Genomic DNA, 11,484 nt, shown 5'->3' with positions numbered 1-11,484 from the left:
TTATCAGTTCCAATATCCCCCTTTTCATCTCTGCTTTTTTGAATTGTGTCTTTTGCCTTCGGGTTTTTATTTGTTTGTTTCTTTGCTTGCTTGCTTGCTTTTTTATTGTTGTTAGTTGAACCATCAGTGTATTAATTGTGTTTAAGCTTTTAATTTTTTTTTAAGATTTTTTGATTTTGGGCCCAGTGTGGTAGCCTTGTGGGTGTGATCCTCACCTTGTACGCGCCAGGATCCTATAGGAGCACCTGTTCTAATCCTGGCATCTCCACTTCCCATCCAGATCCCTGCTTGTGGCCTGGAAAAACAGTAAAGAATGACCGAAAGCTTTGGGACCCTGCACCAAGTTGGGAGACCCAGAAGAGGCTCCTGGCTTCAGATCGGCCCAACTCTGGCGGTTGTGGCCAATTGGGAAGCGAATCAGCGGATGAAAGATCTTCCTCTGTCTCTCCTCCCTTTCTATATCTGACTTTCCAATTGAAAAAATAAAAAGATTTATTGATTTTCTCTGTATACCTAATTAATTTTTCAAATGGAAAAGAATTTAGGTTACAAGAAAAAACTGTTAAGTTCCAAAATATTCAATGATATTGAAACAACTTAGGATACATATTAAATTTAAATTATTTCAGGCAAATTTCTTCAAAATTCACAAAACAGACACTTGACTGTGCTATGATGACTTTCAGCATATGTATATGACCAAAATATTTCAAATTTGAAACACCTTCAATTTTTCTTTAGGTATAATTTCTGTGTACATGATAAGAAATATATAGAGGAGATGGGAATTAATCCTTTATTTATCTGTACATCGATGAGAGTGTGGTGTTACAGTCCTCCAGTAATAGCAATTCTAATTTACATAGGAAAACAACAGAAGATGACCATAATATTTCAACTCTAGCTACCCACGGGTGACCAAGATGGACCTACTGGCTGTTGATTTCAGCCTGGGCCAGCCCTGACCATTTTGACCATCTGGGGAGTGAGCCAAAGAATAGAAGTCCTCTCTTTGCTATTAAACTATATTTCAAGTAAAGAAACCTAACATACATGTGTGTATATATATTATAAATTTTATATGTGCATATTATTTATACATTTTATGTATGCATACTATATAAATATAAATGCAACAGTTGTTGAGTATTTCAACTCATGAACCTAGTATGTTTCTCCATATCTTTCAATGTTCTTTATTTTATAATAATTTAGTAATTTCTGGTATATAGAGTCTAAATATGTGTTAGTAAGTGTAAACCGTAAGTATGCCATTAACTTTAAGAAAATAACATTTATAAACTTTTGTTTTCCACCAGAGTTATTATTTAACTAGCCCCCAAATTTTTGTAGGTTGATATTATGTCACATGATCTAATTGAACTCTTTTTATTTCCCAGGGTTTCTTGTATATGTCACTTTTAGATTACTTGATATTTTATTTTCAGCTATCAATACAAGAAGCATTTTTCACTGTTTTGAATTTGTAGGTCTTTAAAGATTGCTTATTTGCTTTAGCGACAGAGATACAGAAAAACAAAGAAAAAGGTGGGGTTGGTAAAAGAGAAAAAGCATGCTTCTACCAACTGATTTACTCTCTGAATGTCCATACCAGTCTGGATTTGGTTCAGTCTTACACAAGGAGCTAGGAATGTCATCTAAATCTTCCATAGATGGGTATCAAACTTTAGCATTCTCATGTGGAATATAAGCATCTCAACCAGCATAATAACTGACTGATCATAACTGCTAATCCAAAAGCCTGTCTCTATATACTTTTAATTTCATTTTATTGCCTTATTTGAATGGCTGTTAGAATCTCTGATAATTTATGAATAACTACTGCATACTTTCCTGTTTCTCCTAATTTCAAGATATTTTGTTATAAATATGATGCTACTACCTATTTGGTTTTGTTTAGCAACATTTATCACATAGGGAAAATTACTCTCTATCCCTAGTATGTTGAGAATTTTAATGAAAAGTGCTGGATCTTGAAGCAGGTTTTTCTTGATTTTTTTTTTTTTTTAGATAATCGTGTAGTTTTTGCTTTATATGCTGGTGTTGATTTTTTTATGGTGAACCATATTTGCAAATCTGAAATAAATTACCATAGTCCATGATATATAGGCTTTTTATATAATGCAGAGTTCAGTTTGCTGGCATAAATTAAGATACATAGCTTGTTAGAAACATTGTTATGTCACTTTTCTTCTACCATCATTTTTCTGGCTTGAGTATCAGGGTAATATAACTACGGAGAAAGAATTAGGAAGTGTTCAATCTTATCTGTTTTCTGTAAAATGCAATCAACAATTGAAACCAATGTTTCTTTAAATCTTTGATGGAATTCATCGATGAAGCTGGCTGGGACTTTGTGTTTGTTTTTGGGGAGCTTCTTAACTTTGCATTCAATTTGCTTCAATGCATATTTGAATACCTACATTGCCTATTTCATATAACTTCCCTGATAGTTTGTGGATTAACAGGAATAATTTCTTTCAATAACTTGTTTACTGACTGAAATTACATTAATCTTAAAATATGAAATTAGTATATATTTCTCACATAATGTTCAAAACATAATTTGGCTGAAGAAAGTATCATTACTTGCTAGCTCTGAGTTTTCAGTTATGAACCCAATACAATTAAAACAGTTCATCTGGTACACTATACAACACTACCTAAACCTTTGATCCACATTTAATTTCACACTTAATAACCATGTTCCATTGGGTAATGGATAAAGGAAGGTTTTAACACTCTTGCCTTGTGTATTATAAGTCCCTTGTTATGCAATTCTTGTTCCAATATCTTCCTGTAAATCCTGGGCCATCTGTAGAATCTCTTTTTGTAGCATCTTTGTGTTCATATATTTGTCAGCAAATTATTAAGGATGTACTACATGAGTTTATTACATTTCTCCACTTTCTCTTAAATTGTTCATTTGTCATTGGATGATTTTCTTCTTTGTTCAATCTTTACCCAATGGTGAAATTACTCTTTTAGGAATACCCTCAAATCTATTTCCTTAGACTTCTGAAAAGCCTGCTCAACAAAATTTCAATTGTTTTTTTTAACTTCTTTTTTTATTATTATTATCATTTTATGATACAGTTCCATGGGCCTTGGGACTTCCCTTCCTCCCTCCCCAAGTCCTCTGCTCCCCCTCACAGAGTTCCCCTGTATTATTACTATAGTGTAGCTCTTCATACACAGTCATATGCTCATCACTGCAGGCATGGACAATGGCAGAGAGTCCAGCATCCTATTGTCAAGATATAGCAAACAGATCACTTTTGGTTAACCCTATTGAGATTCTATGCCCCTACTGGATGCTGTTTCTCAATTCTTTCTCTAGAGAAGTTTTCCCTTACTATTTCATTAAATACATTTTTAAACCCTGATTCTCTTTCTGCACCTTCTGGGACTCCTATAACTCTTATATTTGGCCTTTTAAAAGCATCTTTCAGTTCTTGAACACTTTTTTAGCTTGACCCCACTCTCTTCCAGCTTTTTGTTTGTTTCCCCCTAGTGACAGAAAATATCTTACAATTCTGAAATTCTTTCTTTTTCATTCTATTTTGGAGACTCTACACTATCCTTTTAATTTGCTTCACTGCATTCTTAATTTCTGATATATCAATTTTTATTGGATTCATTTCCTGTGTGACATATTCCTTAAATGCCTTAAAATCTTGTATTACATACTTCTCATGGTTGATAAGAAGCTTTATAACAAGTGTTTTAAATTATGTATCCCCCATTTGCTTGATGTATTCTTCAGTTATCTCTGAGGTTGGCAAAGGTTTTTGCTCTTTTGCAGAGGAATCTTCAGTAATATTCAATGTACCTTTGTCTCATGCTTTTGGTCACTGTACTTCTGGTTAGCAGAGTCTTCTTGGGGCAGGTTTCTAAACTGTGTCACCCACAGGTCCACAATTTGATTGTACTTATTGCAGTTGGTACACAATTCTTTGTTTGCAGTCACTTATGCCACTCCCTCTAGAGAGTTCCAGGTCAAGGTTCCTATGTTACATTTCCACCATGGTCTTTGCAGCCCATCTCCTGGCTCACCACTCTCCACCTCCTATGATACCATACTGAGGCTGCACTTTTGTCTATAAACCGTTTTCCCAGTTCTAGTTTGAGCACTTCCCAGGATTAGGGAGAAACCAGGAATCCTATATAGCTAGGTTGTTGTTGGTGCTGATCTTGTGAGAATCTTTTGGCCATCAGTTATGGGAGCCACATGAACCTATTTTGACCCATATAATGCCCAAGTTGGTATTATTTTCGCTATGGGACCAGTGCAATGACCTGAACTCTATGAGCTCTCGCCCAGCTCAGTGCATGTACAGCTCACTGCTGTCCCTGTACTCTTAAAGCTTTTGCCACACTGTACAAAATGGCACCTAATGTGCCAATACTAGCGTTCTTGATCTGCTGACCATCAGGTCTGAGGGCTACCCAGACCTGTCTGGGGTGGAACCTGTAGGATGCCACGTTGTTGCAGTTCACCTCGCCAGAAATGAGTTCACTCCTAGCTCAGTGCATGTGCAGTCCTGTCCCATAGCCTTTGTCTCCCTACACAAAATGGCACCTGATTCGGCTCTAGGGGGAGACTGGGCTGTGAAATCCACCCTGTTCCTGCACCTCCTATCTGGGATCTGTTGTTCTGTTTCTGCACTGGTCAAATCAAACAGACTAGCAGGACGTGCAGTTCTTTGGCTGGGTTCACTTCCTGAGCTCCTCGTGAATCTCCCTTCCCATCTTGTTGCTGATGGAGTTCTGGCTGCTGCTACAGTTCAAATGGACACTGGTTGAATGCCGCTGAGTTATGGGTCACTGCAGCACACCGTTTTGTCTATGCTTTCCTGTGTCTGCCAGTTTCCAGGTGTCCCTCTGCTGTCATTTTGTTAATTCCTATTTCCTGGAATGTGCCCTTTCTGCTTTATATTGGCTAATGTTTCTTCATCTGTTTAAACATGTTCTTACCATATTCCACAAGTTTGAGTCCCATCAAAATTTCAATTCTAAATTTCTTACTCATGTATGAATTAATGGAGTTATGTTGATATGATCATTCATGTTATGAATGCATACTAGGTAAATATAATTATATAATCTTCTCAGCATTATTTTTCAATTCTTTTACTTAAGTCAATACTTTCAAATCCTCTGTGAGTCTTCTAAAACCCGTCCCCATTCTTTATCTTCTTTTCAAACTTATTTTCCAGAAATGAGAGAGAATCTGTTTGTCCTCCCTCAAATTATAATCCTTGTATCTATAAACTCATAGTTACATATATTCCTGTTCATGTCATTTCTTCAAGAAAATATTTCCTGTCTTACCCTTGTCTACACCCCCATCTCCTTTACAATATGCTCCTTCCTCAGTGTAGATTCTTTCTTTCAGTGTAGAAATGTACTGAAACTTATTCATTCCTAAAGCCTACCCAACTTTCTCATGATCTTAGTAGATATAATTAGTGTTTTATATGAGTTTTCATCTGAGTTTCTCAAAAGGCTAAAACAAACTTAGGGTCTCTATTTTTTCATTTTATATTCACTCTACATCACATTGCGATCTAGCTTTGATCTTTGTGTTCCAAACAAATCGGTGTTGCATACAATACTAGTTACCTTCAAAATAAAATGAATGTCCTTCATCTCCTACATTCGAGTCTTACTAAACCTCGATTCTGTATTTATTGCTGCTAGTCAAAGTATCCCATCATGAAATATCAATCTATTGTTAGTATAAAGTTCTACGTTTAGCAGCTTTATTGTTATGAAATATTCCCTTGGCTTCTACCAAAATACAGACATTTTGAAATAAACTTCACTGAAATATAAATTATAGCAAAATGTTCCAATATATTAGCATTTACATAAAGTGTACAGTTCATTGAGTTTCACAGATATTTGCACCTATAATTATTTTTTTTTAAAGATTTATTTTTATTACAAAGTCAGATATACAGAGAGGAGGAGAGACAGAGAGGAAGATCTTCCGTCTGATGATTCACTCCCCAAGTGAGCCACAACAGGCCGGTGTGCACCGATCCGAAGCTGGGAACCAGGAATCTCTTCCAGGTCTCCCATGTGTGTGCAGGGTCCCAAAGCTTTGGGCCGTCCTCGACTGCTTTCCCAGGCCACAAGCAGGGAGCTGGATGGGAAGTGGAGCTGCTGGGATTAGAACCGGCGCCCATATGGGATCCCGGGGCGTTGAAGGTGAGGACTTTAGCCGCTAGGCCACTCTGCTGGGCCCTGCACCTATAATTATATCTCAATCAAGATATGGAACATTTTGTGCACCCTAAAAATTTTTCCTCTTATCCATTTTCAGTCAGCAACCCAAACTCCCTTCCCATGCCACCAAACGTTAGGATCATTTTTCCCCATCCTAGTAACTTTCTGATATGGTTTCTGTCACTGTTTATCAGTTTTTTTCTTTTAAAGTATTTCATGCAAATGAAATACAGTTTTTACATTGTTTCTGACTTCTTTCATTTGGTCTGATGTTTCTGAGATTCATCTATTGTTGTTTTGCATGTCAGGGGAGTATGCCTTTTTAATGCTGAGCAGTATTCCACTGTGTGACTGGCTCACAGTTTGTTTAGCTATGCACCTGATTCTGGACAGTTGAATTGTTTCCTGTCTTTGGCTAACACATATAAACTGCTATGAGCATTCAAGTGGCATTGTCCTCTTTTGGTTCTCAAAGCTGTGATTGCCCATCTTCTCTTTCCTTATGGTGAGTGCCCACAGCAATATCCCCCAAATGCTGATATTTCCATCTGTTACATCCTAAACCTTGAATCATAGAAAGTTTTGTCTATGTTTTCTGACTCAGCAGAACATAGACAAAACTTTCAATGATTCAAGAATTTTTTTGAGATTAAGAGAATGTTAATCATCTTTAGAATCTTTCCCTTCCTTATGCAAGCATTGTTGAATCTATTTGAAGTCAGAATGTAAGCTTGGTTTTGAGTAAACTAGTGTGAGTAAGATATAATATTCACCCTAGAGAATCTTTCAGTTTTGCTTTCCCTAATACCTTAAGTCTATGACTGCCTCTGCATTTGTACTGTGATTAAAATAGAAAGAAAATTGGGACTAAATTCCAAATTAAATATTGCTTTGATTTGAGAAGAATGGTCATGCCTCAGGGGAAAAAAAAAGATGCCATGATAGATATTTTTCAATTTTTATAAGTTTAATTTTCCATTTTGTGCATATCTAATAAGTAGTGTAGTTAGGCAAAAAGGGCCTGAGCTGTTGAGTCAACAGACCTGGGTTTAAAATTTGGTTTTATTATTCATTGGCTGGCAGCATTGTGTAGAAAACCTCCATGAGTTTTATTTCTTCATCTAAAGATTGTAATAAGATGTTCTGTTTTTTTTTTTTTTTTTTTTGTAGATTAGATGAACAAAAACACGTGGAACTTTGTAAGCCCTGAATATTTGTTGGCTAAGCTGCCCCTCTCCATTCCATCCTCTCCCAGCAGCTGGTAGTTTCACTTGTAAATAAAAGTTCAGTTCCATAGCAAGAATGTTTCTTTAAACTTTAGATTGTCAGGTTTTAAAAATGGAAAAAAAATCAGCCTTTCTGTGAGAAAGCAATCAACTTTTTCAAACACAAATCCTAGCAGGGGATGCTATATGCTTCACCCTCACATCCCATCCTTGAGTGACTGAACAGGCAATTGCTGTGCATGAAAGTTCTATTGTGTTTGGAAGGTAGGAAGAGAAGTCGGCCCATAGAAACTCATAGCCACCTACTTATTTTAGCTTTAAAAATAATATGTCATCGGTGTAAACATATTCAGTACACTTTTTCCAACTAGATATGTCCATTTCAAAGATGGAAGACAGCATGCTTGTCATTCTTGTCAGTTTATAAGCCTTAGAAAAGAAAAGTGGAGCCATTTAGCTGACAGTTTCAGGAAAACAAATCTTGAAATCTTGAACTCTCAGACTTTAGTGTCTGCATCGTGTGCTCACCTGAAATAGATTTACAAATGAAAGGATGACATTTGTGAGATAACAGCTTATCTTAGAAACTCAATCAGGCCAGGCTGGTGGGCTTGGCCTAGTGTGACAGAGCCCAAGCTCCTTTGTTTGCTTTATACTGCTCCTTTGTTTCTCCTCATAGTCACCCATTTTCATTGTGCAACCCGTTCCCCCAATCCAAAAGTGTCTTCAGGAAGGAATGGATGTCAAGTATTCATTGTAGACTTCTACTACATATTTGAGGAACCACGATACAGTTCCTGGCTCCTGGATTTGGTCTGGCTCAGCCCTGGTTGTCCTAGTAGGTGGAATGCTCTCTCTCTCTCTCTCTTCCCCTTTCTCTATCAACATGCCTTTCAGATAAATGTTTAAAACAAAAATAAATCAATGTTAGTGGAGTAGGTGGATTTTTCATCTAGGGATTAAAATACCATGAAATGCGCACATCCTATGTCAGAGTGCCTTTGTTGGAGTCTGGACTTTGTTCACAACTCCAGTTTCCATTAATGCACATCCTGAGAGGTAATGGAAGATGGTTCAAATAGTTATGTCCCTGCCAACTACATGGGAGTCTGCCATCTATGTGGGAGTACTGAAATGCGGTTTATGCTCCTAGCTTCACCCTTGCCTTGAATGTGGCACACATTTGGGGGGAATGAATTAGCAAGTGTAACAATCAGCTCTTCCTCTTCCTCTGTCTCTGTCTTCCTCTCAGTCCCTGCCTCTGAAACAAATACAAATTTAAAATGAAAATGTCAGTTATCCAAGTTATATCAAAAAGATGGCGGAGAAGAGGGTTTACTGTTCATACAGCAACAATAATTTCCCACTCATCCATGAAACCATGTGATTCAAGCAGAAAGCTGTAAAAGCCTGGTGAATTCCAAGATCTATGATGGCAACTTTGATAGTCCAGATCCATATTCAGCTCACAACTTTCTGTGTCTTTGGCTACCTTTCCATTTGGCCTTGGTTCTACTCTCAGAAGACAGAAGAGATGGTCTTTTTGTGCCAGTGACAGAAAAGCTTACTATAGATGCAGAGATCACCATTGTATCAAAGACAGTATTCACAAAAAATTACATGAGCAGTAAAGGTTTGGGTAAAGCTAAGAAGTAGAGATAACACAAATATGTGGTATTAGCAGAAGTGAGGAGAAGAATTTTAAAACAGCTCTAAATGGATCTAATTTATGTCACAGTAGAGTTTTACTGATTATCTCAGCCAGAGGTTATGAGCTGGCTGACAGATCCATCTAAGGTGTGTTTTATCTTCCTTGCACAATATTGCAAAATAAGTCAAACTGATTGCTGACATTAAAAGGGAGGGAGAGGTTGCACAGATATGGAAATCCATTTTCACTTGAAGAATCAAAAGATTTGGCAGAATTGGAACTGTATTTTCACAAAGCAAACAATCTGTTAGAAATAAGTAGAAGTTGTTCTCTTTGGATTGAGCTTGGACAGTCAAGTTTACCTCCATTGCTGTCACTCTCATTTTCTCCTAATTCTAAGACAGTATAGCAATTGCAAAAGCTCTCCTGGTTAAGCTATTGCTTTTCTCACACTTACACATTCATATTCTCCCATTTCAAGCATTCAAACAAATACCTTTCAAGCATTTGATTTTTGTGATCATCTGATCTAAACCAAACCTCTATTTCAGAGAGATTAAAGGCAAAGAAGTTCAAATGACATGTGCGTGATCTTACTGCTATAAAAAACACATCCCTAGAATGTGTGTAGCACATACTTAATAACACTTCTAAAAGTTTTCTACTTAAAATTCTATAAAATGATGAAGATTAAACATTCATATCTCTTTAGGATAAATAGAAACACATAATTTGTATTTCTTGTTTTACTTATTTGCTAATATTTCTAAATTCACCAATTGTTCAAGAAAGTTAAGATTTAGATGGAAAATGCATATTTGTTTCAAATGATCAAATATCACTGACTTTCCATTACATGTTTACCAAGTGTGCTCAATATTTCAAGTTAGAGATAACTGGATTTTGAGGGGTTTTCTGTTTGTTTGTTTTTGTTTGTTTGTTTTTTTAACTTTCTTTTTTTCGAATGGCAGATTTGTAGAGGGAAGGGGAAACAGAAAGCTCTTCCACCCGCTGGTTCACTCACCATGTGGCTGCAAAGCCTGGAGTTGAATGAGTCCAAAGAAAGCCAGGAAGCAGGATATTCTTCCTGGTCTTCCAAGCAGGTGCAGGGTTCTAAGGCCCTGCATCATCCTTGACTGCTTTCCCAGGGCACAAGTAGGGAGCTGGATGGGAAGTGGAGCAGTTGGAACACAAACCGGCTCCCATATGGGATGCTGGTGCATGAAAAGTGATGATTTAGCCACTGGGCCACTATATGGGGCCCAAGGTTTTTGGTTTGTTTGTTTTGTTTATTTCTTTTTATTGGAAAGGCAGATTTATAGAGAAGGAGAAACAAAGCGAAAGATCTTCTGTCCACTTATTCACTCCACCAGTGACTGCCTCAGCTAGAGCTGATTAGCTCCAAAGCCAGGAACCAGTAGCTTCTTCTGGGCCTCCCATGTAAGTACAGGGTCCCAAGGCTTTGGGCTGTCCTCAACTGCTTGCCCAGGTCACAAACAGGCACATGGATGGGAGGTGGGGCAGCCAGGACAAAAACAGGTGGACATATGGGATCCTGGTACATGCAAGAGAGGACTTTGGCCAATAAATTACTGCTCCAGGTTCCAAGGCTGTATTTTCAAAGAGAAATTTTACTAGGGACCAGAGGCCCTAACTATCTATTAGCCCATTTGACTCCTTGCAGTAAGAGGGAACCAGTGTGGTTGTGTAGTATGCTGAACCTTCACCTGCGGTGCTGCCATTCAATATAGGCATTGGTTTTAGTTCTGGCTGCTCCAATTCCCATTCAGCTGCCTGTCCATGGCCTGGGTTAGTTAGCAATGGATGGGTTTGGATTTTGAATTTTGATTAATTCAGAACTATCCAATAATTTAACATAAAATTAAATAAATACGAAGTTTAAACTGTCACAATTTCACTTCAATTTGGGGACCTCTATAAAACCATAGGTTTAGACGTTCAACCCAATATTTGTATTGTTGTTTTGAGGCAATCTGGTATTCAAGCAGATTGAACAAAAGTCCCTTTGTAGACCACAGGGAAAAGAGAACCTTAACTTTTAGACTGCAGAATTATCTGGCTTGATTTCTATAAATACCAAGATTTGTACTGTCCAAAGTATGTATGTGTTTTTGAGGAGAATTGGCATATGTCTGAAAAGCTATGGGTTCTTGCAGATACATGTTAAATAAGAAACAAATTTTCATTCCATTTAACTTAGATATAATAACCTACATAAACATAACAGTGTTTGTGCTCCTAAAGTAGATGCTAATAAAAAAGCCAGTCAATTTAAGATGTATTAGCCAATCCACAAAGGAGCTCACAACAGGATATTGACATTAAACATTT

This window comes from Ochotona princeps, chromosome X (genome assembly GCF_030435755.1).
Source record: "Ochotona princeps isolate mOchPri1 chromosome X, mOchPri1.hap1, whole genome shotgun sequence".
Taxonomy (NCBI): Eukaryota; Metazoa; Chordata; class Mammalia; order Lagomorpha; family Ochotonidae; genus Ochotona; species Ochotona princeps.
Note: the sequence above shows the minus strand (reverse complement) of the source record.